The 27,364-nt window shown below is 45.8% G+C and overlaps 1 long non-coding RNA gene across 1 annotated transcript; it reads right to left on the bottom strand.

Annotated features, from left to right (window-relative positions):
• Positions 1-768: 768 nt before the first annotated feature.
• Positions 769-8,719, bottom strand: LOC119086360. Its single transcript, XR_005089627.1, has 2 exons — positions 8,223-8,719; positions 769-1,140 (listed from the first exon to the last, which is right to left on the bottom strand). It is a non-coding gene; the product is annotated as an uncharacterized LOC119086360 (long non-coding RNA).
• Positions 8,720-27,364: the final 18,645 nt, after the last annotated feature.

The following is a 27,364-nucleotide window of genomic DNA, read 5'->3' as shown; positions in this document are numbered from 1 at the left end:
CTATCTGGAACTCTATCTCTATGGAACTGATGTCCTTTCACGGATGCCCAAACCTAGGCCCTGTTTACATCACTGCAGGAACTTTGTAAATGCTTTATACCTCATCCTTGGCATATAGCATCTATTTGACCTATTTCCCAACCAAGGAGAAGTCCTTGAAAACAGGTACCAGGCCTTTGGTCTGCCTCCTGTGACTTCTAGGAGTTGACATGTGTGGTAAACACTTTAGCTTATCCTTTGTGACTGTGTTCATACGGTCAGCCTCTATAGGCTTAAGGGTTCCCAACTCATGTTGTCTTTATTGGTATCTTTTATTCTTTCATCACCTCATATTTTTTAAACCCTCCCTCCATCCATTCCAAACACTGTTACAACACATTTGAGTCAAAGGCTAGTTGTCACTAAGTAGGATGTATTCATTTTACAAAGGACTCCACTGAGGTACATCACGGTCAATAACTTTCCCTGTGGCCACCCCTTTAGTGAGGGGTGGAACCGAATTCCATTATGACCACCTGGCCACAGAGCCAGTCTGGAGGCTTTCACCCTCCATCCACTCATTTCGGGGACGCAGGGCTTGGTGAGTACAAAAAGGAAGGAAAATGGAAGAGGAGGAGCAGTGGAGGAGGGGAAGAGGGGAGGGGGAAGGGAGGAAGGGAGGAGGAAGTTCTCTACTCACTCTCTATAAGCCTCCTCCTGACTATGCCAGTTCCTTTTTCCTAAAGGCCAACCACGGTCTCTCTCCCCTCTTTTACGAGGCAGCTATGATTTCATCACAACAATATTCTTTTATTATCCTTGCCAAACAAAAGCCAACATTGGACAGAGGGCAGAAAACATGCCACCTTCTTAATACACATGTACAGTGGGTGAAAAGTGAGATCTGAGGCCCAGGGCAGTGTAGTCCTCCCAGGTGTGGCTGAAGCAAGAGCTCCACCATGGCCCCTACTCCAGTGCATCCACCAAAACCTTCATCCCCATAGCTAACGACCTGCTCTGCCACTGGGAAACCCCACTCCGCCTCGGCAGCTAGTTTCTAACTCCACCTTCCCGGGGTCTTCAGTTCAGCAGCAAATCTTCTCCAATGACTATTGTTCCAGAAGCATTTTCAAAGATGAAATGAAAGCGGTGATCGCCAGGCTAAAGAAAAAAAAATTGCATTTTATTCAGTTATAGAAGGTTATAGAAATGAGGACCTCAGAATCCCTCCCACCGAGGAAATGTGCACCAGATCCAGGCTTCTTCACCTCCCGCATCTTGGCTGAGAGCAGCGGGTCATCCAAGCCGCTCAGTGATTGTTGGCTGCCCTTGAGTAAGACCTCTGTTTGACAGATACCCCCCCTAGAAGAGCTGACCTTCTGGAGAGAGTTGCCTTTCCAATCTGTCAGCCGGTGACACTGCTGAGTGACTCGAGGGTGGCTGTGACTGAGAAGCTCACATGCAGACAAATCCACTGGGAGCCTGGGGTCTGCACGGCACCTGTGACTACTTGCTGTGCTCAAATCACAACAGGGCTGGAGAATGGATGTATGCTACAGACATGGAGTGGGCGAACTCTGGCACCATGTGATGATTTAGATGCTTCCGAGCAAAGAGAACCATCTATCCACTCAGTGATTATGGAAATGAATAAGACAAGCGGAGCGTTCAAACAAGTGGTCCTAGACCATGGAGACTTGTCTGGCTGCTCTAGACATGACTGCATACTTTCTCCTGTGGTTGTTGAGTACATTGTATATGGGGACTCAGATAAATGTCAGAGGGAGAATGTTGAGGAAGCCCACAAACATAATTCTGAGATCATGATTCATGATCACCAAGTACCCTCAAGTGCCAGACATGGTATGCACATTGACGCTATAAACCCCATCGACCCTTGTGCTTCTGTTGTGGTTCAAATGTGAAATGTCTCCCATAGGCTCATGGTGTTTGAACACTTGGTCCCCAGGTGACCACTGCTTGGGAAGACTGTGGAGCCTTTGGGGGTGGAGCCTCACTAGAGGAAGTGGGTCACTGAGGCTGGGCTTTGAGGCTTTACAACCCAGGCCCATTTCCTGTTCACTTTCTGCTTTTTGAAAGTAGAGGTAGTATGACCTGTCAGCTGCCTGCTCCTGCAGCCATGCTTTCCCTACCTGCCACCATGTCTTTTTCCACCATGAAGAAATTATCCTTTTGAATTATAAACTGGAATAAAGGCTTCCTTCTCTAAACTGCTTCTGTCGGGGTATTTTGTCACAGCAATGGGAAAAGTAACTGTCTTAGGTACTATGTTGTTGCTGTGAAAGAGATACCATGACCAAGGCAACTTACAGAATAAAGCATTTGGCTGGGGGCTTGCTTATAATAGTTTCAGAGGGCTAGTCCTTGATCATCATGGTGGGAAGAAGCATGGAGGCAGATAGGCTTGTTACCTAAGAGCTCACATCTGATCTGCAAGTTTCAGGTAGAGAGTGAGAGACTGGGCCTGGCATGGGCTTTTGAAACCTTAAAACACACCCTAGACTTACACTTTCTCCAACAAGGCCACGCCTCCTAATCCTTCCCCAAAAGTTCCACTAAGGGAACTAAGCATTAAAACATACAAGCCTGTGAGGGGCATTCTCATTCAAACCACCACAGTAACTAATGCCATTTCCCGTTGCATAGAGGAGGCAAATGAGCCTATAAGTCTTGCAACTGATTGGAACCCATGTCCCCAGAGTTTATTTATAAGGAAGGTCATTAGTTCTTTCCCCAGATGAGAGAGTTGGAGGGACTTGTCAATGGTCCCATGTGATATAATCAGTGATGGAAGATATGCTTTATTAGATCTTTGCTGCCTCTATACCCAGTCACATCAGTGTCTTTTCACCAGCATTCAGTCTGTGTACAGGACCCTAACACCTAAAGTAGGTATACGTCACCAAACCAAGAGTGAGCTGAGGGAAATCTGAGGGAAATTCAGCAAGATGCTGGCATCTATCCTGAAGCTCTATTTCCACACAGCAGCAAAGAGTCTGGGTGTTGCTGAAGAAAGAAGAACCCAGGAGCAGAGGTACATAACATAGTCAAAGGGTGTAGAGGAAATCAGGGAATCTGAGAAGATTGTGGAAAGGGAGGGAGGAAGCTCACAAGACCGTGAAGGGCTTGACCAGGAATCATGCACAGAAAAAGCCTGGGTAAGTGAGCACTGTGGGTCGACTGGAGTAAGCAATCTATGATAGTCATCAAAGATTAATGAATGATTAAGAGAATGCTAAGGCCTCAGTCCCAGAATTCCAAACCAGAGTCTTCAAAGGTTCTCCATCTTGTGACCAACAGATACCTAAGACCCACTTCAGAAGCATGGTGGCTTGGGATAGTGAGCATGGCCAGCTGGATTAGTTAGTGTTCAGTCTCTGTGAAACCAGTACTTTGGGAGAAACAAGTTAAGAGGTGAGTGATAGTTTGGGCTAATGACTTGACAGTCAGAGCCATGATCATGAGCCAAGCAATCAGATACCATCTTAGAAGCTGGAAGCCAGAAGGAAGCTTCTAGAAGGCATGCAGCTCTACCTTAATTATACTCATCTCCAGAGTTATGTAAGAGTGAATTTGTGCCCCTTAAACTACTATACTTGTAAAAATGTGTCACAGAAGCAAGAAGAAGACCCTCCCCCAACCTTGGCCGCCCACTAAATGGCTTCAGGGATCACCTCAGACTTCTTCAGTCCCATTTCCCTCAGCATTGCTAGAGATTCTGAGAAACCTTCAGAATAATAACCAAGAGGAAATGTGGAAAAATGAACGGTCTGATTCACAAAGAACGGAATTTACTTCCTTCCCGACCTCTTTGCTCTCCTTCCATACACCGTCTCCAAAGAGCAGCATTCTAGCAAGTTCTCAACAACCTTTATTGACACAAAGGCCAATTGAGGAAAAACTAAAATGTTTACAAGCTAAAGCTGTGTTTTTCCCACTGAAGATGAAAATAGCTTTTCTGGGCCCCAAGCATATAATATATGTTTGTACAACACAGGTATCTATTAGGACTGAGCAACACCTGTGGAAAATGGGCACTTCCAGCCTCTAAATTAACATGTGGAAGAGTCATGACGGAGCATTCGAGAGACAGCTTTCTATGCTTTTGTTCTCGGTTATAAATGTCCTGTCAGGGTCTATAGAATGTAGACATACATTTCCCATTTAATCTTCAAAGCACTTAGATCAGAAGAATAATGCCTCGTGTTCCATATCACAGCAGGGGAACTATGGTTAGCAACAGTTAATTTTATGCTTCAGAATAGCTAGTGCAGGGGATTTCAAATACTCCCTACACAAAGATACGATGTTTTAGATGATGATCTGATCATTATGCTTTGCATACATGTACTGGTGCAGAGAATAAGAGACTAAAGGAATCCTCAGCCCTAAATGGGACATCTGTATCACATCCCTCCTCCCAAGGCTCACAGATTATTGCAGAAGAGATGTGAGAATCTGTAAGAGCCACAGGCAGTGGAAGCTATAAGGAAAGAGTGTTTCCAAGACTCGGCATGGAGATTGCGCATATGAACTCACATTGATTGGGAAAGCATGTACAAGACCTACTTTGTCTGGCTTGGCCAGACCAGGAGCATGGGGGTGGGGAGCGAAGGAGCGAAGGAGCTATTGGCAGGTGATAGCCACTGGAAGAAAGTCAGTTTTCTTTAAAACTGCACCAGGGTGCAGATCCTGGTGGGTTGACCGTCCTCAAGCGAAGGCCATACATCCAACAGTATGCGGGCTGCGCCAAATGTACTTGATAGGTTAAAGGAAAAGAACACAAAGTTGGATAGATGTGGAGGGGAGAGGTGAATAGGGGACGGGAGTGGTGAACACCTATTGAAATACATGATGTGAAATTCTCAAAGACCTAACACAAGATGGGGGGGCGGAGAAATGTCAGATTTTTATCCCATAGCTACATGCACTGATTATGTTTATTAAAGAGAGAGAATGAAGGGTGGGAGAGAGAAAAAGAGGGGAGGGGTGAAAAGGAAGGAAAGAAAGAATGAAAAAAAGAAGAAAATAACCCTCAGAACACTCCCTGTTTGGTAGTAGTAGCATGTTCAACTCAGAGATGGGAACAGTGAGGCTTTCTTGAGATTATGAAAGAAGCTGGTGGCATGCCATAGTCTAGATCAGCCAGTCTAGATCAGCCTGCTAGATCAGCCAGTCTAGATCAGCCTGCTAGATCAGCCAGTCTAGATCAGCCAGTCTAGATCAGCTTGCTAGATTTCACACGATGTTGTCGGTTCACTTGGTATGTACCTGGTTCCATGAATCGTCATCCCAGAAAACAATGAAGCTCCCAGCCAAATATCTCCAGGCCTGTGGCTTTTGGTGTCATTTCCATGTCAATTGCTCTGATCAACTGAGCTGTTAGCTTCCAGCACCTGCCAAGGAACCGTTTTCCCAAAGCTTGAAGCTCTCATAGAGACCCCTGCCCCATAACTGTGGTCTAGGGACTGGAGCTTGCCCATGGTTTGTTGAGGGGGAAAGGAGGTCTCCTGGGAGAATGTAGATGCATCCACCCCAATCTGTCTACTGCACATAAAATCAAAAATGTTTCAAGTATCAGGAAACGTTCTCCTCTGTGCACCATGGGCAGCGATCCCTGCATTACCCTCTTTTTATAGCACCTTACTGTGGAAAAAAATAAGAAGAAGAAAATTTAAAACATAGAAAAGCCAGCCCCTTTTCTTTGCTAGGCTCTCTGCTTTTTTAAAAAATGTCCCTTTTCCCAGTGACTAACAGGTGACACCTACCGCTTCCACCCAGTTGTATGGCATGGCCCTTCACAGACCTGAGAGCAAAATCCCACCGGGATGACGTCATCACCAGAACATTTTGGAAACAGGATGTGTTACCCGTGCAGCAGCAAGAAGTGGAGGCTTCCAGCCCTGATGGTGGAAACAGGATGCCAGGCAGATGGAGAAGGAAAACAGCAGTACTATGACCACAGAAGAGCAGGACACACAAAGAGCTAAGGCCATCGGTCCTCAGTCACTGGGCGATTTTGTAAATTTCCTATCACAGATGCTAGAAGGAACTTCAAAACCACTACTGACATCTAGATGAAAGACCTGGAGTTGGTTCAGTCCAAGGGTCACCCATCATGAGCCTCGAGGACTCTACCTATTCATGCACACTCTAAGCATACAGGGGCTCTATGGTCAGAAACCACTACTCAGATTGGGGTACAACATATCTACTTCTCAAGAAGCTCATGGGAGCCCACTTCAGAAAGATGGGGGCTCCCTTCTCCCTCCAGTCCTCTTTCCTCTCGCTCTCTCCTATGATCTCAGGGACAGCAATATATTCTGTCCCCCTTTACTCCCTGTGCCTTGGAGTCCTACCCCACCTTGGGATCTAACCTGGAGAGAAACAACAGATACACGTGTCTCCATAAGACACTGTCCACTTTATACCTTTCTACTTAGACCTCATCCTCATCTTTCACCATCCCAGGCTGCCTCCTCACCTGCTTGGAGCCAGGCTTACCAAATAATGAGAGTCACCTGCAATAAGATATTCCTTCCAAAGCTCCTCTCCCTCCCTGACTCCCTCTGCTCTGTGCTCCCAGAGTGTCGGCAGAAAGGAGTCTTGATTGAAACCTGTGAGCTGTTCTCAGGACCCCTGCCACCTTCTAGACACCAAAATCTGGATGGCCAAGATTTTATTTATTACTTTATTTTATTTGTTTTATGTACTACTTAATGCCTTCTATAAAATACTGTGGTGTTTGCATATAACCTCTGCACACTTCCCATAGACCAAGCCCTCTCTGAACTCCTTTTAATAACCAATATAATGCAAATGCTAAGCAGGTTACTGTACTATATTGTTAGTAAATAGTGACCAGACAAAAATCTGCATATGCTCAGAACAGATGTGTCATGCTTTCTGAAGATTTTAGTCCATCACTGGTAGACCCCAGATCAGAAGCGTGGCAATGACGTTTCCAGAAGAAACTTATGATTATGTGTAAGGAGCAAGGGCACTTCTGAACGTGCTACAATTTGTCAAACAGCCCCCGTTCTCCAACAAAGAATGAACTGACCCAAAATGCCAGGATTGCTAAGGTCAAGAACTCCTGTTCTTCGCTGTGTGTGTTCCTTGAGGATAGAAATTTCAACTATCCAGTCAGCCCCCAGGTCTCAGTGCAAGTTCTGAGCAGAGCCATCTTCCACTGTGCTCCTGTGGCCGGTAAGCAAATGTATGAGAGAGTAAATTTTCACCTTGCTGAAATCCTGTGCATGTTCCACTACTTGCATCAGGTATATTGTCAGACCCATGAATGTGCACATAAATGTACCTGCACACATGCACGGACTACAGAGTCATGCACACATGCAAAGACAGGTATATACATACAAGCAAGTAAGCAACCATTGCGCGCGCGTGCGCGCGCGTGCGCGCACACACACACACACACACACACACACACACACACACACACACACTTCTTCCTGATTCTGAAATCCAACACCCATCTGACTCTAGTCACCAGCCCCCCCGGCTCATCAGAGCATCAGGTCTGCCCACTTTGCCCCACTCCAGGCAAAAATGACCTCGATACAGACACCTAGGTGGAGGCATTAAGTGCTCTCCAGAATTTCACTGACTAGATGGTTTTTTTCCCTCTGTGGCTCCATTATTAAATAAGTGGTGAGCCAAAATGGAAAATGAACGTTTTGCAATTACACACGCAGAAGGCAACTGGATAGCAGGGACAGCAAAATGCCAACTGTGACAATGGCATAATGGCCCAGAAGTGCAGCAGGCAGGTCTGATTCATTAAATCCAGCGGCGGCAGTGGGTGTTGTCATGGAGTGAATGGGGCTGGAGGGAAGGCAGAGGGGGGTCAGACACCAGCCAGCTGCCAGAACCAGCTGAAACAAGCTTGCTCGGGAAGGTGGTGGGGGGAAGGGCCAGATGCAAAGGCACTGTCCTTTCTTCAGTAGCCTTTCCACCACTGGGGACCAGAGGACCCTCCAGAACGGGACAGGCATATCAAAAAGAGACAGGGGACTGATGTTTTCTGTGTCAATTCCCTGTTTTGTTTTGTTTTGTTTTGTTTTGTTTTAAAGGGAGCATAAAGAAATTGCTGCTTCAGTTCAGGAGCCAAATCAAGTTCCAACTGGCCTCACTCACTCCTGCCCTGAATCACCCTACGAGGCTTTCAAAGTTTGGCATGCCTGTGAGCACCTGGATCTTACCTTTATCCTGCTGTTTTCTGCCTTCCAGATAGTCCAGATAGTTTCTGATTGCTCGTTTGGCTCCCCAACAAGGCTCACGCATGTGTCTTCCGTGAACATACTCCAATCAGATAAATCTGTCTGAGGGTTCAGACTTCAGTGGGCAGAAGGCAAAGGTCAACTGACCCCAGGTCACCCCTGATGGGTCTGGAAGTTTGGATTTACTTGAGATCAGCTAAATGAGCCAGTGGAGAAACGGCGAACTTCTGGTGCATGAGAGAGGTGTTTTACTAAGGCAGTCACTGCAGCTTCAAAACAGCGGACCCCACCATTGCAACTGGATTTCTAAAATGTTCTATAGGACAAAGTGAACATTGAATCATTTAATTCAAAACAGACCCTAGAGAGCATTTCTAATGTTACCAACCCCTACCCATAAAGGTGATAAACATTTCAGGCAATAAATATGTTATAACCCTGATTGTATGCACAGTGTATGCTTAAATTTCACTCTGTGCTATAGATGCAAACATTCATAATGTGTCAACTAAAAACAAACAAGTACACACACACATATATCATGTATCTATATGATACATATAGACCCACGTAAATGTATCATACATATATACATATATATTTTACATATACATATATACATACACGTACACATCACATACACACACATATATATGTGTATATATACATATGTATGTATTATATATATATATATATATATATATATATATATATATCAAAGCAGTTTTAAGCCATCAGCAGCAATCAGCAGCAAAGCTCCATCTACATTGCAGATTAGCTTTGGATTTTAATTGGAATTACGGATAAGCCCCTTTGTGCTGACTATTATCTGAGGACAAATCACCTTTTGCATATACTCCACTGATAACCGAATGGGTCTGTGTTAGCAGTACTTTACCTTAATGTATGTGATACACTTTCAACCACATAGAACACAGCATTCAAAGTATGAAATAGAACCATACACCAGATGATTCTGACTGACCCCTCTTGGAAAAGGGGATCTTTGTGCTCTCCATTTTCCTTCTCATTGCTTTTCTTCAAATCTAACCACTCTCCAAGGCACACATGTTCCAGGCCTCCAAGGAATTGGCTGCCTCACCTTCCGGTCTCTACCTCACCAGCCTGCATCATAAGAATTGCCTTGAGTGCTGAACCTCCACACCCAGGCAGCAGCTGAATCAAATGCTACAAAATTACTATATCTTTGTTCAGACAGGGTTTCATACAGCCCCAGATAGCCTTGAATTTGCAACATAGCCAAGGATAACCTTGAACTCCTGATCCTCCTAAATGCTGGGATTACAGGCATGCATAACCATGTCCTATTTTTGTGATGCTAGAGGTCAAACTCCGGCCTTCCTGCATACCAGACAAGCACTCTGTTAACTGAAGCGCATTCCCAGCCCCTCTGGTTTTTGGGAATGAAAAGGAGCCATGCATATCCATGGTGGCTGAAACACAAATCCGGAAACTTGAGAGTTGATGGCAGCTGCATACGGTTGGAGCAGTGAGAATTAGAAAGCGTGTCTACGGAGGAAGCCACAGGGAATCTGCTTCAGCTCTGGCTCCAGCCGCCCTGAGCTCCGCCATAGTCCTAGCCCTGGTTCTAGACACTGCCTCCATTTCCTCGCCATCATTTTTTTTTTCTTGCTTTTTAGACAAGCTCCAGTTGGATTCGTCTCACCTGCACTCCAGCCAACTGTAATTAATTCAATTTGTGAATGGATGTAATTTACAAGCTTGCCTCTTTCACCTCTAATTTCAGAGCATTGCCGTTTCAGCGGTGGCCAGGCCTCCAACTTCATTTGGAGGGGTCTCCCTCAGAGCGAACTGCGGAGAATCGGTGCTTCCAGGGCCTGCCAAGGAAAACAACTTGCTCAGATGACCCTTACCCACTGTCAGCCACCAGCAGAAGCTATCTTTTCATCAGCAGGCCTACAGGTAGCTCAGCCAGGAATCTACTCTGTGGCTGAGTGGGAAGATGTTGGCATCAAAGAGATCTGATGAACAGGAATTACCACTCTGCGTCAGTTGAACTGTACATGTAAGTGACTAATTGCTCTAAGCCTCCATATCCTGATTTCAAAATGTTGCTAATAATAGGCATCTGCCTTCTAGAACCTGAGGGGAGATTCAAGGCCATGATGCCTGTGATCTCACTTGGAAGGCCTCCTGGCACATAAAACTCTGTGTAAGTGACGCTTCCCATTGCCTGGAAAGAATCTAGTCTTCCAGACTACTTAAGCTAATGATCACGTCTACAAGTTCAGACTTTCAGCATGCTCTACTCACAGCCACTTGTCCCCTTGGACTGAGTATTACAAATATCTTGCTATGGTGTTCCTGCTCACAGCATTTTTTCCATGGTGTTCACCTTCCTTGGTTGTAGCCACACAACGGTCTATCAGTCAGCGTAAACTTGTGCTGCAGGAACAGAGGACCACAAAAACCTTGGAGGATTGTAGCAGCCAAGATTTGTTTCTCATTATAGCACTATCCCCCCCTGACCTAAGACAAATATGTTCCAAGGCTCCTACTGGATGCCCAAAACCACAGATGGCACCAAACCCTATCCATACTGTTTTTCATATTCATACCAGCCTATGAGGAAACCACATCTATACATCAAGCCCACTAAGAGGGTAACAATTGTCATCAATGATTAAAAAAAAAAATCCTTATCATAATATAACCTAACAAAATGTATTTGAAACTTAAGGATTTATTTCTGAAAGTTTCCATTTAGTGTTTTCAAAGTATGGTTGGTTGGTCATCGGTAACTGAATTTGGAAAGCAGAAGCACGGATAAGGGTGGATGGTAACATCCATTTGCAAACAGCAAGTAGGAGTCTGTTTCATGCCTCTTCATTCCAGAAGCAAGGAGCACCACCTATGCAGGACAAACACATAGAGGAGAAACACAGGGAACACTTCCACACATTCTCAGGCGCTCATGCATATCACTTCCACTGGATTACCTGATGAATTCTCTTTTCCAAAACATTCCAACCCATGGCAGATTGACTCCAACGACACTGAACCCTAGAGAGAAGGCTGGCTGTATTCCCTCTACATTAGCAAATTACCTGTTTCAATACTTCTGATAACAGAGCTTTTCAATGGTGGACATTTCTCCCCCTTGACATTTGGCTATTCCCAAGGGACATTTTTGATTGTGGGTGAGAGCAGGGACAATGTCGAACAGCCTATAGTGCCTCAAACAGCCCCTCTCTGCCAACAAGGAATGAACTAACCCCAAATAATGCTAAGTCAATGTTTTTCAGATTGGAAACATCATCTCTGGAAGCATCTAGTAGGGCTGTGCCCAGCATACTATTTATTATTATAATGTCTGAGAATGCCTAGGATATACCTTTTTTAGAACATTTAATTACATTTACTTATTTTGTGGCCATAGGTGGGGGTACATGTACCACAGTGTGTGTGTGTGTGTGTGTGTGTGTGTGTGTGTGTGTGTGTGTGTGTGTGTGTAGGTCAGTTTTTTCTTCTACTGTGTGCATCCTAGGGATCAAATTCAGATGGTCAGACTTGGCAGCAAGCATCATTACCTGCTGAGGCAACTTACTAGCCCTGCATGGCACATTCTTAACTGCCATAATTGAGGAAAGGATGCCTTATGTCACAGCATGATGCTGAAAACCTTCTTGCAGAGAATTGACTCTGGCAAATACTTAGAGTCATGGCTGAAATCCCAATTGCAGATCACCTGTATGTTACCCACCCTCTCCACCACTGAACACCAAATTTCTCTGCTTGTGCTGAAGCCACAAACCAATAACCTGCCCTGACAGTAACTCTGGCTGGGAATCATACAGTTCCATTGAGAGAGCAGTCCATGAGTGTTCCTTACCTCGAAGTTGTCAGTCTCCTGAGTCTCGATCCATATGTGCTTAAAATAGCGGTGGCAGGTAGTGTTTTGCTTAGGACCCTGTTTGACGGTTACTTAGAACAGCAGCTCTGGTCCATGGAGCTGTGGATTCCTGTTAGCTCCTTCCGGTTGGTACTACTGGGTTTTGTTGTTTATGGAAAAGCATTTTTTTTAAACTGCAAGGATATTTTCCCCAGCTCCTTATTTTTTTTAACCTGGATCATGACACATGATAGCAGTTAAATCTCTCTCTCTCTCTCTCTCTCTCTCTCTCTCTCTCTCTCTCTCTCTCTCTCTCTCCCTCTCCCCAGAGATGATTTATAATGCTAACTAGAGGAGCAATCCATAAAAAGGAAGTAGCAGTGTGGAATGGCATTTGCTTCTGACACCCAGCTTGCTGCTTCAGAATCCCGTTCCAAAGTGTCTAACTCTCTACGGAAGAAACCAATAAACAAAAAAGGTCCGGGTCAAAGATTACACAATTCAGAATCATTTGAAAACCTTTTAGAAGAGGGATTTCTACATAAAAGGGGAAATACAGTTACACTAAGCCCATGTATGGAAAATATTGCCCCTCTATGTTACACTAGAAATCTGTCAACATGAATATCAAAATCCAATCTTATTGGAGAAGTTGGGTCCGGGTGAGATTCAGCACAGCTGAGTCCAGTTCCACATGCAGTGGGTCTAGTCCCACATGCCCTGGCTCCCTGCCTTCCATCTCCACACACACAAGCCATGCTCCTGTAGATAACATTCTATTTGTTTTCTGTTTCATGCCTCTCCTTTTCAATCTCTTAGGTCCCTCTTCTCCGCACCCACAGGAGGAAGATATCACGTAGTGTTTCCATCACAAGGAAGAGCCCGGTGCTCTCTGCAAATCCCTTCTTTCCACAGGAAATGGATAAACAGTGCTTGCTTCCCAGCCTCTGCCTCCTTCACACAGCCTCTCTCCTGGATGGCCACAACTGCAGCTTGCGTTGCTCTATCGCTGGGCTGGGATTAACATCACTTCCTCACCTTCCCAGCTAGAGTGCATTTTTAGCAACGGGATCTGGCCACACCCAGGACCTTCATATCTCATCTACAACAGATGGGTGAAAGGAATTTTGAACAAAGTCTGTGAGTAGACATGGTGTTTCCCCATAGCTCACTTTTCTCACCTGTCCCCTCTTATACTTCACATTCGAGCCATGTCACGCTACTATGCCCTCACACTTCTATAGCTTCCTTACCTCCAAGTCTCTGTATGTGCTATACTCTGGAGAATTTATGACTTGTTGGAGATGAATCACCCCAGAAACCCACTCTTCTAAGAACCCTTCCCTGGCTGCACAAGGTGTAAGCAAGGGCATGTTGTCTCTGACTTAAAGCACAAAATACATAGGAGCCCTGTCTGTTGATGGTCTGTGTGGCCTGCACTGGTCCCAAATTTTATGGATAGATATACCCCTTACCATCTCTGTATCCTAGCGTGGAACAAGACACAGCACAGCATGGTCACAGAAAGTCATGACTTGGGTGGGCATCACTGTGGCCTGCAAAATGGCGGGTGCAACAATGGAACAGAGACCTGAAGGGTCCTTAGCCTAGAGCTGGAAGCATCCAGAGAGCACATTTGCTCCGGGCAGATGCCTTGATGATCCTCAGTCCTGCTGGTAATTGCTGCCTTTATTGGACAGCTAAATTTGGTCGGGTATAATTACAGGCTAGGCTTCTAAGACACAGTCTGCCATCTCTCCCTTCCCCACCCCTGAATGACACCTCTGATAGGCATCATAGCTTCAAGTTTGACTTCAGAAATAGTCAAGAGCCCAGAGTAAGGTTAAACTTCCAAACACATAGACCAAACCAGCCGTATTACCCTTGGACTTGGGAAGCAGCAAATAGAGTAGAGGAATGAGAGTGGCCTTCCAAAGCCATGGCACTGATCCCTCTGTTGCTCTGGATTCTCTAGGGTTAGCAGCAGGAAAAAGGATGAAGACAGAAGCAGATGTCTTTCTCTTCAGCTGTGCTTGGATTCTGTTTACAAGTCATCTGATTGGTGCCCCCTTGAAACAGTTCCCTCGAGACCAGGCGTAAACCATGTCCTACCTAATATTGATGACCTATTATCATCTTGTTCTGGATGGCCCAGACAGCCCACCTGCAAGCACCATCTTCTGGTCCCTGCACATCCAATAGGCAGCTGTCTTGAATGGACATCTAAGGAAACTTAGCTAGGCATCCTTGCCTAAGAAGCCCACGCACTTCCCAGCACTTCCCATCTCCTACTGAAGCGCCACACATCTGCTACCATCTAGCCACTGTAGGTATCTCAGGCAAGTGAGGTACCAGGGTCTTAGGTACTCTTCTGTCTCTGTGGAATGAAGAGTTTCCCTGTGCTTCCCCTCCAAGCTCTCTCCACATTCCATGGACATCGTTTTGGAGACTAATGTCTTGGCTTCATTCCCCATTCCTCTTGTCCATCTGACCTTCCTACAGAAGCCCCTAGTCTTCGCTGACATGGAATGGGTCCTGCTGTAGACAGACTTGCCATTCTCGCACTAGATAGCAATCCATTCTTAACTCTTCAGATTGGGGCATCATCCATATTCTCAGACAACGGGAAGATGTTTCTACTGTTTTGTGAATCACATTTTGATGCTATCAGACAGGTGGGGTAGACAGAAAATTTGCTTGATGCTTGATGCATGCCTCTTTGGCTACTGAACTATTTCTTCTCCCTTTTCCTCCCTCCAACCCCTCCCAGCTGCCTTTCTTGTACAACTCCTATGTCCTCCCCAGCTCTGAAGTTGATAACTTTCCTTTTCCTTACTTATTATTGTTATATACATTTGTGTGTGTGTGTGTGTGTGTGTGTGTGTGTGTGTGTGTAAATACAACCTACTAAGTCTGTTTTTGTTGGTGGTGTGTATATTATTTCAAGGCAGACCACTCTGCATTGGACAACCAATAAGAGAGAGGAATGCTTCCTAATGATGACATGCTCTGCTGACATACAAGCCGAGGGCCAAAGCCTTTGATTCCTGTAGATAGCCCAGGTCATACCCCTAGCAACAGTAGATAGTGTTTGTCACTTACCAGACTTGCTTTTTTGGTGATCATAGTTTAAAATGCTGGCTTTCATTTATACACATTTATGTCTTAGTTTGGTGTCTAGTGCTATGATGAAGACCATGACTAGAACCAACTTGGGGATGAAAGGGTTTATTTTGGCTTACAGCTTATAGGCCATCATAGAGAGAAATCAAGACAGGAACCTGGAAGCAGGAACCGAACCAAAGGCCATGAAAAAACACTGTTTCCAGGCTTGCTCACTAAGACTCCCCACACCACCCAAGACCACCTGCCTAGGAGTGGCATCACCCACAGTGGGAAGAACCCTCCCACATAAACCCCACTAAATCATTAATAATTAAATCATTAAATCAAGAAAATGTCTCACAAACCTACCTACAGCCAAGCTGATGGAGGCATTTTCTCAAATGATGTTCCCTCTTCCCAGATGGGTCTAGCTTGTGTCAAGTTGAGAAAAAAAAAATAAGCATCATGTCTATTGATTTAGGAATACTGATTCAATATGCTGTAGTATCTCAGGACCATTGGCTGTAGTGTACATAAAAGCACCTGAACCCAAGAAGTACTAGTCAACCACTCTGAAAGCTCCAAGCCTCACTGACATCCCAGGGAAATCCTCTTGCGAACCTACAGAGTGTGTGAGCCACAAGGGTGAGAACTGAAGCATCTGCTTGCTGTGAGGGGAAACGCTCCACTAAGGAGGGATGACTGCGGAACTGATGGGTAGGAGAGCTGGCAAGCCTGGGGTGGGTGAAGCAAGAATGAAGGAAGAGAGGAAGACTGTCTATGTCCTAGCACACATCCTGAAGTCCTGAGATGAGAAAGAGGAAGCTGAGGCTGGTGACTGAGCCCTGGCCCTGCACAGGGCTGACCATCTGCCTGACCCCTTCTTCCCCTCTGGTCATCACTGTGGTTGACCTCAAGCCAGTGACAGTTCAAATAAGGAATATGGTTAAAAGATAATCCAGAGACTAGAATCACACTTCCAGAGACTAGAATCACACTTGAACACCTGTAGACCCAGGTACGATGGTTTCTGAGCTTAGTGATCAAAGTAGATCAGCACAGCTTGCCTTTCTGTACTTGCTGAAGGACAAAATCTGCCTTGATTATGGGTCAGTGCAACAGGGATCACCAATTTACTTCTGAAGAGCCACTAGACCTGGCCCTGTTTCCAGACATTAATTAATTAATTAATAATTAATTAATTAATTAGAAAACCTAGTGTCCCTGGGCATTACAAAACATGGATGTGAAGGCTTCTCCTCCCTGGGGTCAAGAGCCAAGGCTGGCTCCAGGTGCCCTTAATGCTGTGAGTCAAGACATTAGTTGGTCTGTAAAAAGCTTAAGCAATTTTGTAACATCCTCCAGGAGGCCTCAAAATCTCCAACACCCATGAGTCACCCTTCCTCATCATTGAGAGGCTCCTCCTGGGGGGAGAAAAAGGCCCACTGACCATGGCCAGGATCTATGAACAGGGTCAAGGGAAGGGTAGAACCTGTGGGAAGCAAACTCTTCGGTGCAGTTGGCATCTATTCTGTGGCCAGCCCTGTTAAGGCCATGAAAGACATAAGATGAATAAAATGCACTCCTGCCCCTTAGGAGCCACAGTCAAGGAGAATACAGACCCAGGACACACAGATTTCTATGTCAGTGTCTGGCAGTGAGGGATGAGGTGGGCATTCTCCAACTCTGAGCCCCACGATAAAAAATAATTTTGGAGGAGTCAGGTAAACCCTCATAATGCGTGGTGCCGGTAGATAGGACAGATCTGTGGGCAAACTTCTAAGGAAGCTTGCAGCAGTGAGAGGCTGTATCATGTATGGTGCTCTGGATTATAAGCATTGTGTCTTATGGGATGTTCAGAAACCGAGGAAGCCAGACATTTGGGCTGCAGTTTAAGGAGTGCAGGGAGATGATGTGTGTTGGAGAGCAAAGGGACCTGCATCGGCACACTCCCCAAACCCAGCGCTGTGGGAGCTGCAGTGTCTGGCCAGGGGCTAAAGGGTGTGAACCCATGCAGATTACTGGTTCTCTTCCGCAGGGACCGCCATAGGCTCAGAGACGGAGCCAGCACATCCAGCGGCTCTGGAGTGTGATTTTATCAATTTCTACCCCAGCACTACCTCCATACAACCCCAGGGAGGGGACTGAGCCCCTTGCCTAATACTTCCTCAGCTCAGCACAACCCATACAGCTCTGCTGGTTCTCCTTCAGGCAGAGCTAAGAGATGGGTCTTCCTCCACAGCTGTGATTCATCCCGGTTCTTCCCAGTGCCTTACAAAGCATGTGTGCTCCTTCCCGGGTTCCTTGGAAGCTCAATAAGCCCAGTTCTTACCCTTTGTTCCCAATTACCTCTTATTCTGTGACTTTGAATCTCCTCTCACGCTACCCTGTATTGTGAATGTATTTCAGCCACTCTGTCTACTAAGTAAGCTAAGGGATAGAAACACAGGGTGATCCACATCATGGCAACAGAAGAAAGAAGGTGGCAGAAAGAAGAGGAAGTGGTACAAAGGTCCCGAGGCAGAGGCAGGCTCATGCTTTCTAGGAATAGTATGAAGCACCTTCAGTGCGCAAGCATGGGCGCAGCGGGAGAAGTGGGAAACTAAGCTGGACCAGCCTCGCGGGGAGGCAGAGTCCTGGGGTGACATTTTTAGGTTCCTGCTCTAAAGACACCATGCCGGGGGAAGGCAAGGGATGACACGAGACACTACTGAAGAGGTGATCCCTATGGTCTGGGAGCTTGACTCTCAGCCTGCCTGGCTCACAGATCTAGGCTACAGTTCCTGAAGGAACTTCATGGTGCAGGAACATCAGGGGCAGAGTCAGGAAAGTCACAGTACCCAGCACCAGCTCTGCTATGTATGTGCGTCTCTTCTGTTCCAGGCTAGGTTCCAATGTCAGTGTCACAGGGGCCTTGACTCACCTTAATTTTCACCACCTTTGTGTGGGGCCAGGACCTTGTCAGGATTAGGTCTCCTTTTACAGCTAGAGAAACTGAGGAACAGGAAAAGAATGATGAACCCTGGCTTCCTGGTGCATGAAGCCCTTGAACACACAATCCCACCCCAGGCAAAATGGTAGGGTTTAAGGTCAAAGGTTGCTTCTGAATTGTGGCTGTGTTGTCTGCGGAATTAGTTCCTCCAAGGGTGATTGAACAAACCAGTTCCTTCAAGCCACAGTTGGAGTGATGGAGAGAACCTGACAGAGTCAGCGTTCAGAACCTAGACTTGACAACTGCCAGGTCATGTGGAGACGGAAACAACACTAGACCCTTCAGCCCCTGGCATGGCATTGGTACTGAAGATGATGTGGCTAATGCCCTCGGTCTCCAAGGCTGAGGAGAGGTATGGCTCATGACAGATTAAGCCCCCAGAGTCTGCAAGACTGATATTCGAGATAGGATTTGGGTTTAGAAGACCTATGTATGTGCCAGTGTCCGAGGACACTCCCATCTGGTGCATCCTGGGTGTTAATTGGAGCTTCTATACCTCCACTGGGATTGAATGGGAAATACATGACACAGTTTAATTCAGTGGACAAAAGAGGCTGTTCCTCCTTGAAGTCTCCTTTGCTTCCAGGCTTCGGCATCTGGACAAGTTCCTGGGGCAGTACCTGGAGCACTCGGAGTACACTGTCCAGATGGGTGACAGTCATGCAGTCTCTCTCTAATTAGAAGCATCAAGTCTTCTCCTGGCTCCCCTTAGCTTAGGTCAGATGAAAGGCAGGGTAATAAGGTTAAATCTGAACAATCAAGGCAGGGAAGCCCTTTGAAACACCATTTTTGACCTTGAGGAGGGCAAACGCCCATTGTGGTCTCCACTGGGAAGCAGGAGAAAGAACATCAAAATGCCCCCCTACCCATTTGGGTAAAGACAGACTGATATCAAAGGGCATGGCTCCAAGCGGGCTCTCAGGAAAGTTCTCCTTTCCAGTGCACAGTTCTAGAATATTTGGTTCCTATCTTCTGGGTGTACCTGTTTTCAAAAACAGCTTCATTCTGGTTCTACAGCAAAGGGCAGAGATATGTTCTGGTGTCATGGGGTGATGCCCTAGCCTGAAGGAGCTGATACTCAGGGACACTGGATCTTCTCCCCAGTTGCTAAGGAGTCTCCAAGGAGATGAAGTTTCTAGATGTCCACCAAGGGCTGAGCATAAAGGAAAGAGATATGGGGTTGAACTTGGCACTAGTTGGAGTCTAGCAAAGATCCCAAAGATGAGGAAGCCCTACTTTTTAACTATTTTGCAGTCTGTAACAGGTTGCCACTTTATTGGCTGTGGCATTCACTGTCAGGGCTCTTTCCATGCCTTCCAGGGGAGCGCTAACATTTTAAGGTATGCTGGCTCTTGAGTACTTGACTCTCAATAATACCTGCACATCCAATGGATTCCTTGGAAAGCTGCTAGGAGGTCACAGAGGCCCACTCTGCTTGTCTGTATTGAACAGTGTGCCTGGAAACAGCCTTAATCTTATAGGCTAGAGGTACTGCCATCATCCAGTTAGGACACCTCTAAATAATGACCCTCATTCTTCCCCAGAAGCCTTCATCTTCTGTATATTAATGTTCCCGCAAAATATTTTCTAAGTTTCTGTTTAACCAAAGAAAAGTGAAAAGCTAAAACATTTTGTTTTCTCTGTGGGATAACAATGAAGCATAAATGAAAAGATGATTGCAAAGTGCTTAGCATGGAGTTCAGCCCCCAGCACCAGGATAATAAATGTTGGCAAATAGGATTATATATTTATAATGTACACATACAATTTATATGTACTTGTTATAAACATGCCATCCATAATTTAAGGAAACAAATAATTTATGCATTTCCAGGAGTTGCAAAGACTCTCAATGTCTAGTTAGTAGAAATAAATTCTAGAAGCATGCAACGTATCCATGCATTATTCCTGCATATTCATTTAGTTTGAGATTATAGATATTGCTAAGATGTGTGGGGATGGGTTGCATGGGGTGATTTCTGAATCACTGCTCCTTAAGAATAGGGCTAATTATTGATGGTGTAGTAGAAACCAGAGGCCTCAAACCAGACTAATGACTCTTTGCAATGAACACTTGCAAGTGGGGATATACGGACAAAGGGATTTACTGTGTGACTCACTGTGTCACATGGCGGCTTCCAGAATGAGATTTTTAATTTTTTTTCTATTTTTCTATTAAATTTTGTTTTATTTTGGAGGGAGTTGCAGGGGCAGAGGGTGGATACAAAGGGACTGGAAAATGAATGAGATCAAGATGCATGATGTGAAAGACACAAAGAATAAATAAAAAGAGAGAAAAAAAGAATGGGCTAATTAAGTTAGGACAGTTGAGACACTACAACACTGACTGGAGATTGACATGGTGGCTGATGGTAGTGTGGGGTCCTGGATGAGCTCTGTGACCACAAAGAGAAGCCATCGAGAAGCCCAAGAAACCAGAGTCCTCTCTATGACTCAGTTAGTTTTGACCCAATGATGCCTCCTGCATTTTGGCAAAGACACTGTGGGCATATGCAATGTCAACACTATGGAGGCAGGCCAAGAGCTCATAGGAACATACTGGACTGTCTTTGTGACTCTCTGGTCAACCTAAAATTATTGCTGAATTTAAATAATATTAAAAACAATAAAAAAAACACACCATCTTGCATAGCTGAATTAGGAAAGCTGCGCTAAGAAAATATTGCTGTTGACTCCCTAGGCAGCTCTGGGGACCTTAAGTGACTTCACCTTGAAAGGCTCAGAGCTTACATAGTCTCAGCAAGCAGACAACTTTTGAGTGCTGAAAAAAAAAAAATCCTCTAGGCGCTGGCTGGCAGCCTGGGGTCCAGTGAGGAGGCCATTTACAACTGGGTTCATTCTGGACTCTTCCCTCACTGATGTTTGTGCTCTCCTCTGCTAAAACTCTCGTCTTACTTTACTACAATGCAATGCCTTGCCTTTTAGAAGGGGATTTGTGTATTTGAACCTATCTCAATCTCCATGCCAAGGATTTTTTTCCCCCCTTCAATAAATATGTCAGGAAAAACAGGCATACTTCAGAAGTTAAAGATGAATATACTCAGTGTTCCCAAGCAGGTCAGAAAAGACATTCCAGGAAAAAAAAAAAAAAAAAAAAAGGAATACTGGAACTGGTTTTGCAATATGGTAAGAGTTTATTCAGTAAAGAAGAAGTGAAATACTCCTAGCCCAGAGAAAAAAGTGTGTGTAAGTAAAATGAGGAACTGATAGACTTCTAGAGAGCTCATCAGCTAGACAGGCACAGTAGCTCATGGGTGCCAGTTGGGCTCTGTTCTGTGGACCTGAGGACATGCTAGGCCACAGGGAAACAAACTATTAAGTTTTCTTTGAGGCAGGAAGGACTAGCCAGCTCCTCTCACTGCAAAGCTATCTAACCAAGATCAGTTCTCTCTTTCTGTAGCTAATATATAAACCCTAATTATGAGAGCAAGATCCCAGTGGTGATAACATCAGACATAGGAGGGCACTTATAGTCGTTCCCCAGTTCAGTCCTTGACAGCAAGAAGATGGCTTCTGCTTTTCCTCAGAACACACAGGTCAGAAACAGACAGGTCAGCAGCTAGTCTTCAGAATCCCAGAACAGGGACCCTCTCCAAACTGTCTGTGCCTTGGACATTGTAGGTGAAAGATGAATGTGATTTGGCTAGAGGCATTTCTGTCCCATGAAAATGAAAATTACCCTGAATGGGCAAGGGATGGTGTTATTACACATACACACACACACACACACAACACACACACACACACACACACACACACAGAGAGAGAGAGAGAGAGAGAGAGAGAGAGAGAGAGAGAGAGAGAGAGAGAGAGGTATGCATGCACTTAGAAATAGTTCAACATGAGTCAGGGTTAACCAGGGCTTGCTGTTACCAGGAGTCCCTGAGAAGATGCTGGTCACATGAGTTCATTTCCAGTTTCCCTGAAGACTGATGGTTCTCTCACTGTCCCTGCTAAGTTGGGCTGGGTGTTGGAAGCATAAGGTTGGAAACGGACAGAACCATTTTCACTCTGCTTAAGCAGCTTTCAAACCAAGAGCTGCCCACTGCTGCGAGGTTCAAAATCAGCCGGCAGCTCCCTTGCCCTGCTGTCTCACAGGCCTGTGATTTAGAGTCACAAGGCAAGACTCTGTCACTAACATAGGACCCACTGTCACTTCCATGTACACACCTCCAAAGAGGATTTGCTAATGACACTTTGACCATGTGGACAACATTAACAAATCATGTTCCCATACCTAGCTTTTCTTTCATCCCACTTTGAAAAGTCAAATCAAGTTCAGAATAATGAAACAGCCCATGCTTAGATTCTATGTGTTTGAAGTAAAGTGTACTTTTTTTTAATCAAAAGGAATTTTTAATTGACTACAGGAATTGGCTAGTTGAACTTTGTCCATTTGAAATGCCACATTTTAAAATGGCACAGGCTGCTGTCTAGGAGGTAAACAAATGGTCAATCCAGCTACTTTCAGCTCTTGAGAAGGCTTCACACACTGAGAGAGACTTCAGAGAGTGAGAGGACCTTCAGCACCTAGGTTTTTGGGTCGAACAAGTCAGAAAATAGATGAATTGCTCCATGAAACTGCTCAGGTAGATGGAATGAGCTCCTGTCAATCACTCAGCTGTTTACTCAACAAAATATTCGCCAACCCCTGTACATAGGACTGCTTGTACACAAGCTGTCTAGAAATGACCAGCCCTCATTGAATGAATGCCTTAAAAGAGATGAAGAGTCCCACAGGCCAATTCAATGTCACAACACAATAATGAAAGGCATCTTGGAGAGACATGCAATATGCAGAGGAGGAAGAGTGCAAACAGACATGGCCTGCTAGGAAGTGAGAGCATTTATATGAGGGGAATGTCCTTTTACATCTGTCACTTCAAACACATAGACTCTAAGCGTGGTGGGTTGTTTTATTAAGCTGTTTCATTATCCTGGACTTGATTTTTCAAAATGAGATGGAAGAAAAACTGGGTTGGGAACATGATTTGTTAATGTTGTCCACGTGGTCAAAGTGTCACTAGTAAATCTTCTTTGGAGGGGTGTACATGGGAGATAAAAGGAGTTATCATAACTCAACTTGGCCTACATAGACAGAAATTCAGAGGTGGAGGTTCATTTATGAAGGGTATGGGGGGGGTGCGACTTAGTGGAGATAAAGGGCCACGCAAAGGTCCTGAGGCGAAGCTTTGCTTTCCTCTCAGCAAGCTTCAGCCTTGGGCACTGTTCTCCAATGTTGCAGGAAGGCTGCCCACAGCAGGGAAGCCACATCCTGTCAGCTCAGCAAGTCAACAACAAAAAAAAAAGAGCTGCTTTTCCCAGGACATCAGGAAGACCATCCCTGTTGCTGGGGAAAGGATGGGGATACCCCCAGGGGAAGCTTAGGCCCCTCGCCCATTGCTTTATCAGTTGACAAGAAAGGAGATGGATGTGTCAGCTTTTCCCAGCTGTGTATATTCACAAGTATGCACAAGGGAAACACTGAGCAGAGATAAGACAGCGCAGAAGGCCCTAGGAGCCGGAGGCTGCTAAGCTAGACTATTGCAGGAAGTGACGTCAGCATGACAAGTCATGGGAGAGGTATTTGGGTGTGACTACCAGTCTGCAATGATGTCCGCAAACATCTCTACAGGGCCAGGGGTTTTCACAGGGTCCATTGTTCCTTCCTACCAGCGATATGACAAATAATAAAATAGCCTCTCAAGTGAATATGTTTTGATCTTGGTATAATTGAAGGATATTGTTTAAAAGTGGAAATTTAGAGGGGGAACAAGTGGAATAGTTCAATTACCACTTCTTTCTAAAACCATAGCAAAATGCGTATTTCAAATGAGTACTACATGAGTACTACAAACAGCCAGTCTTTGTCTTACCTTCACAGGCCAGGGTAGAGGACATTGTGGAGCCACTCAGTGGATGATGGCATCATCGAAGCCCTGCCCACATGAGCATCATCAATGACATCATCAATGACATCATCGAAGCCCTGCCCACATGAGCAGGCACTCAGGAGCTAGCAGGAGAGGTTAGCTAGCACCTGAGGTTAGGAAACCCAGCACCTCCCCAGGATGCCACCCAGGCAGTACTTCAGGGGTGGGATCACTGCTATATCTTGGACCAGGAGCTAAGGTGACAGCCTCTGATGTGTGTCAAGACAGTCTCAGAAGGTAGAGGACATGGACTGTACTAGGTGGTTTTGGGTATCAACTTGACACAAGCTGTAGAGTCATCAGAGGAAGGAGCCTCAGTTGAGGAAATGCCTCCTTGAGATCCAGCTGGAAGACATTTTTTCATTTAGTGATCAATGGGGGAGGGCCCAGCCCATGGTGGGTGGTGGTATCCCTGGGCTACTCGTCCTGGGTTCTATAAGAAGATAGGCTGAACAAGCCATGGGGAGCAAGTCAGTTAAGTAGCTCCCCTCCATGGCCTCTGCATCAGCTCCTGCCTCTGGGATCCTGCCCAGTTTGAGTTCCTGTCCTGGCTTCCTTCAGTGATGAACAGCAATGATGAAGTATAAGCCAAATAAACCCTTCCTCCCCGACTTGCCTTTTGGTCATGGTGTTTCATCGCAACAATCGAAACCCTAACTACTGAGCCCCGCAGACAAGTGAAGTCAAATGCGAATGACCACAAGCCCCACTCTGATCTCATCATTCTGCTTCTAGAGCATTTTGGAAAGGGCTTCCTGTTAGGATTCTGTACATGCGCAGCTCGCTCGGGGTTGTGTCTGGCGCCTTACGTCATCAGCTGGCAACTTTGTCCCCACCTTAAAAAGCCACACAAGGAGCCCCACGCTCTCGCTCTCGCTCTCTCTGCGCTCCTCTTTCTATTTCCTCCCTGCTCGACTCTGCCTCTCTCTCTCTCTCTCTCTCTCTCTCTCTCTCTCTCTCTCTCTCCACTCCTCTTTCTATTTCCTCCCTGCTCTGCTCCTGCCATCTTTCTGTCTCTCCATGACTGGTTTCTTTCTAATAAAGCTCTTTCTAACTCTGGTAGTCTTAGCCGTGGCTCGTAACTTGTCCACCATGCCTGCAGATCCACCAGCACCGCCCATCCTTTCACTTCCTTTGCATGGGTCCTGATCCCACATAACAGGATGGAGCTGCAGCATGTGGGATATTGGCACTTTGGGGAATTGGACTTGGTCCTTGTCTCAAAACGTCAACTAACCCCAAGATGTCCTTCTACCCGATTTCTACATTCAAATCTGTATTCTTCATAAATTTATTTCTCAGAATAACCTGTGAAGTGGATACTGTAGGCAGACCCTATTGCAAGTGTTACAATTCTGAAAACTTGTCAGGAAGTCAGTCTATACCTGCTAATGTTACAGTTCTGGAAAGAAAGGTATCCTCATTTGTCAGGAAGTCAGGCTATACCTACAGCTGTGAAGGGAGGTATCCTGGATGCCTCCAGCTGTGAAGAGTGAAGTAGCCTGACTTGTTGGGAAGTCAGGCTATACTTGAAGCTGGGGTGAAGTGGGGGATGGTCTCCCTGCAGGATGTAGCAATCCTGCTCCTCTCTGAGAGACAGTCACACCCCACGCCCCCAAGGGAGCTTCCCAAAAGAGTTATCCCTTTCTTCTTCTGCTCTGCTCCCCTAAGGGAACATCCCAGCAGAGGTATCCATTTCTTCCCAGCTGTGGCCCAAGATGTTGCTTCTTCTGCTTCACTCTGCTAAAGTGGAAACCGGTGCAGAAATGTAGCAATCTGCTCTGGCTCCATTGAAAAGTTTTCACTTCTGCTCCACACATACACACACCCCAAGGGAGCTACCTAGCAAAAGTATCTGTTTCTTCTCCTGCTCTGCTCCCAAGGGAGCTTCCCAGCAGAGACTCTGCTCCTCACCAGCCAAAGAAGACCTTCACTCAAGACTCTTTCAAGAAAGATTTATTTGGGAAGAGGGAATCCAGGAGAGTGGCTGCCTCTGCCTGGGTGGAGAAGGACAGCTGCTAACTGAACAGGTAAAGAGCTCCTTAGGGGCGGAGTTTTTCCAGGAAGAAGATTTCCTGCTCAGGGATTGGTTGGTTTTCCTGCTCAGGGATTGGTTGGTTTAGTTGGCCAGGGGCAGAATTGGCTCTGGTTTCAGGGCCAAGTGTGTTTCTTTCACTGGCCCTTTTTAGCCTGTTGCCACTAGTTTCAGGGCCAGGGTGTATTTCTTTCACTGGCTCTGGTTCCAGGGCCAAAGTGTGTTTCTTTGGCTCTGGTTTCAGGGTCAAGGTTCTTCTTTGGCTCTGGTTTCAGGGCCAAAGTGTTTCTTTCACTGGCTCAGGTTTCAGGGTCAGGGTGGGTTTCTTTGGCTCAGGTTTCAAGGTCAGGGTGTTTCTTTGGCTCTGGTTTTCAGTGCCAAAGTGTTTCTTCCACTGGTTCTGGTTTTAGGACCAGGGTGAGTTTCTTTGGCTGGCCCTTTTACCCTACCTACATCAATTGTTACTACAGTTGTTGGGGTCAGAACCTGTGTCCTGGAGGTCCTACCAAGCCAGGCTCAGAGGCCCATCCTCAATAAGCCAAATAAGGAGACAATTAATAGTGAAAAGACAGAAAAATGAATTTGTAGCTAAAAATGAATATTCAATGTAGCTTCTTGGGAGGAAGAAGAAAGAAATCCAGTGACACACCCTGTGAGTCCATCTTCAGGGGCTTGACATGAGGTTTAGATTTAAAAAGGTGACAAAGGGTTGGCATAACTAGGCTGTCCTGGTCAAGGTGTGGTCCCACCCTAGTCACTGCCTGTCATTGTCTCAGCTCCAGCCTCCCTTGCAAGGTAATATGACAAGCTGTCAAAACTGTGTGAAATCTCTCTTCAGGAGACAAGTTCCTCCTCTGCCTGTCTTTTCTTTCTCCCAGCATGAGATCCTTGAGAAATTCAAGTCCTTGGGGACCATTGTCTGAATAATTCAACAGTCAACAGGAGGGGTGCATCCGGCCCTTTAGAATATCTTCATTCCTACTAGCACAGTTATATCATCAGGTGATGGTGTTGACTGAGAAGGAGAATAAGTGAAGTGTTGTTTCAAGGTCTCCACCTACACTTGACCCCAGACTTCACGACTGGGAAATCTACTCTCTCTCCTTCCACCATGGACCATGACTGTTGCTCCCCCATCTCCTTGCACTGGGGTTTAAAGGTCTG

This window comes from Peromyscus leucopus, chromosome 20, assembly GCF_004664715.2.
Source record: "Peromyscus leucopus breed LL Stock chromosome 20, UCI_PerLeu_2.1, whole genome shotgun sequence".
NCBI classification, from domain to species: Eukaryota; Metazoa; Chordata; class Mammalia; order Rodentia; family Cricetidae; genus Peromyscus; species Peromyscus leucopus.
This window is presented reverse-complemented; position numbering and strand designations above follow the sequence as displayed.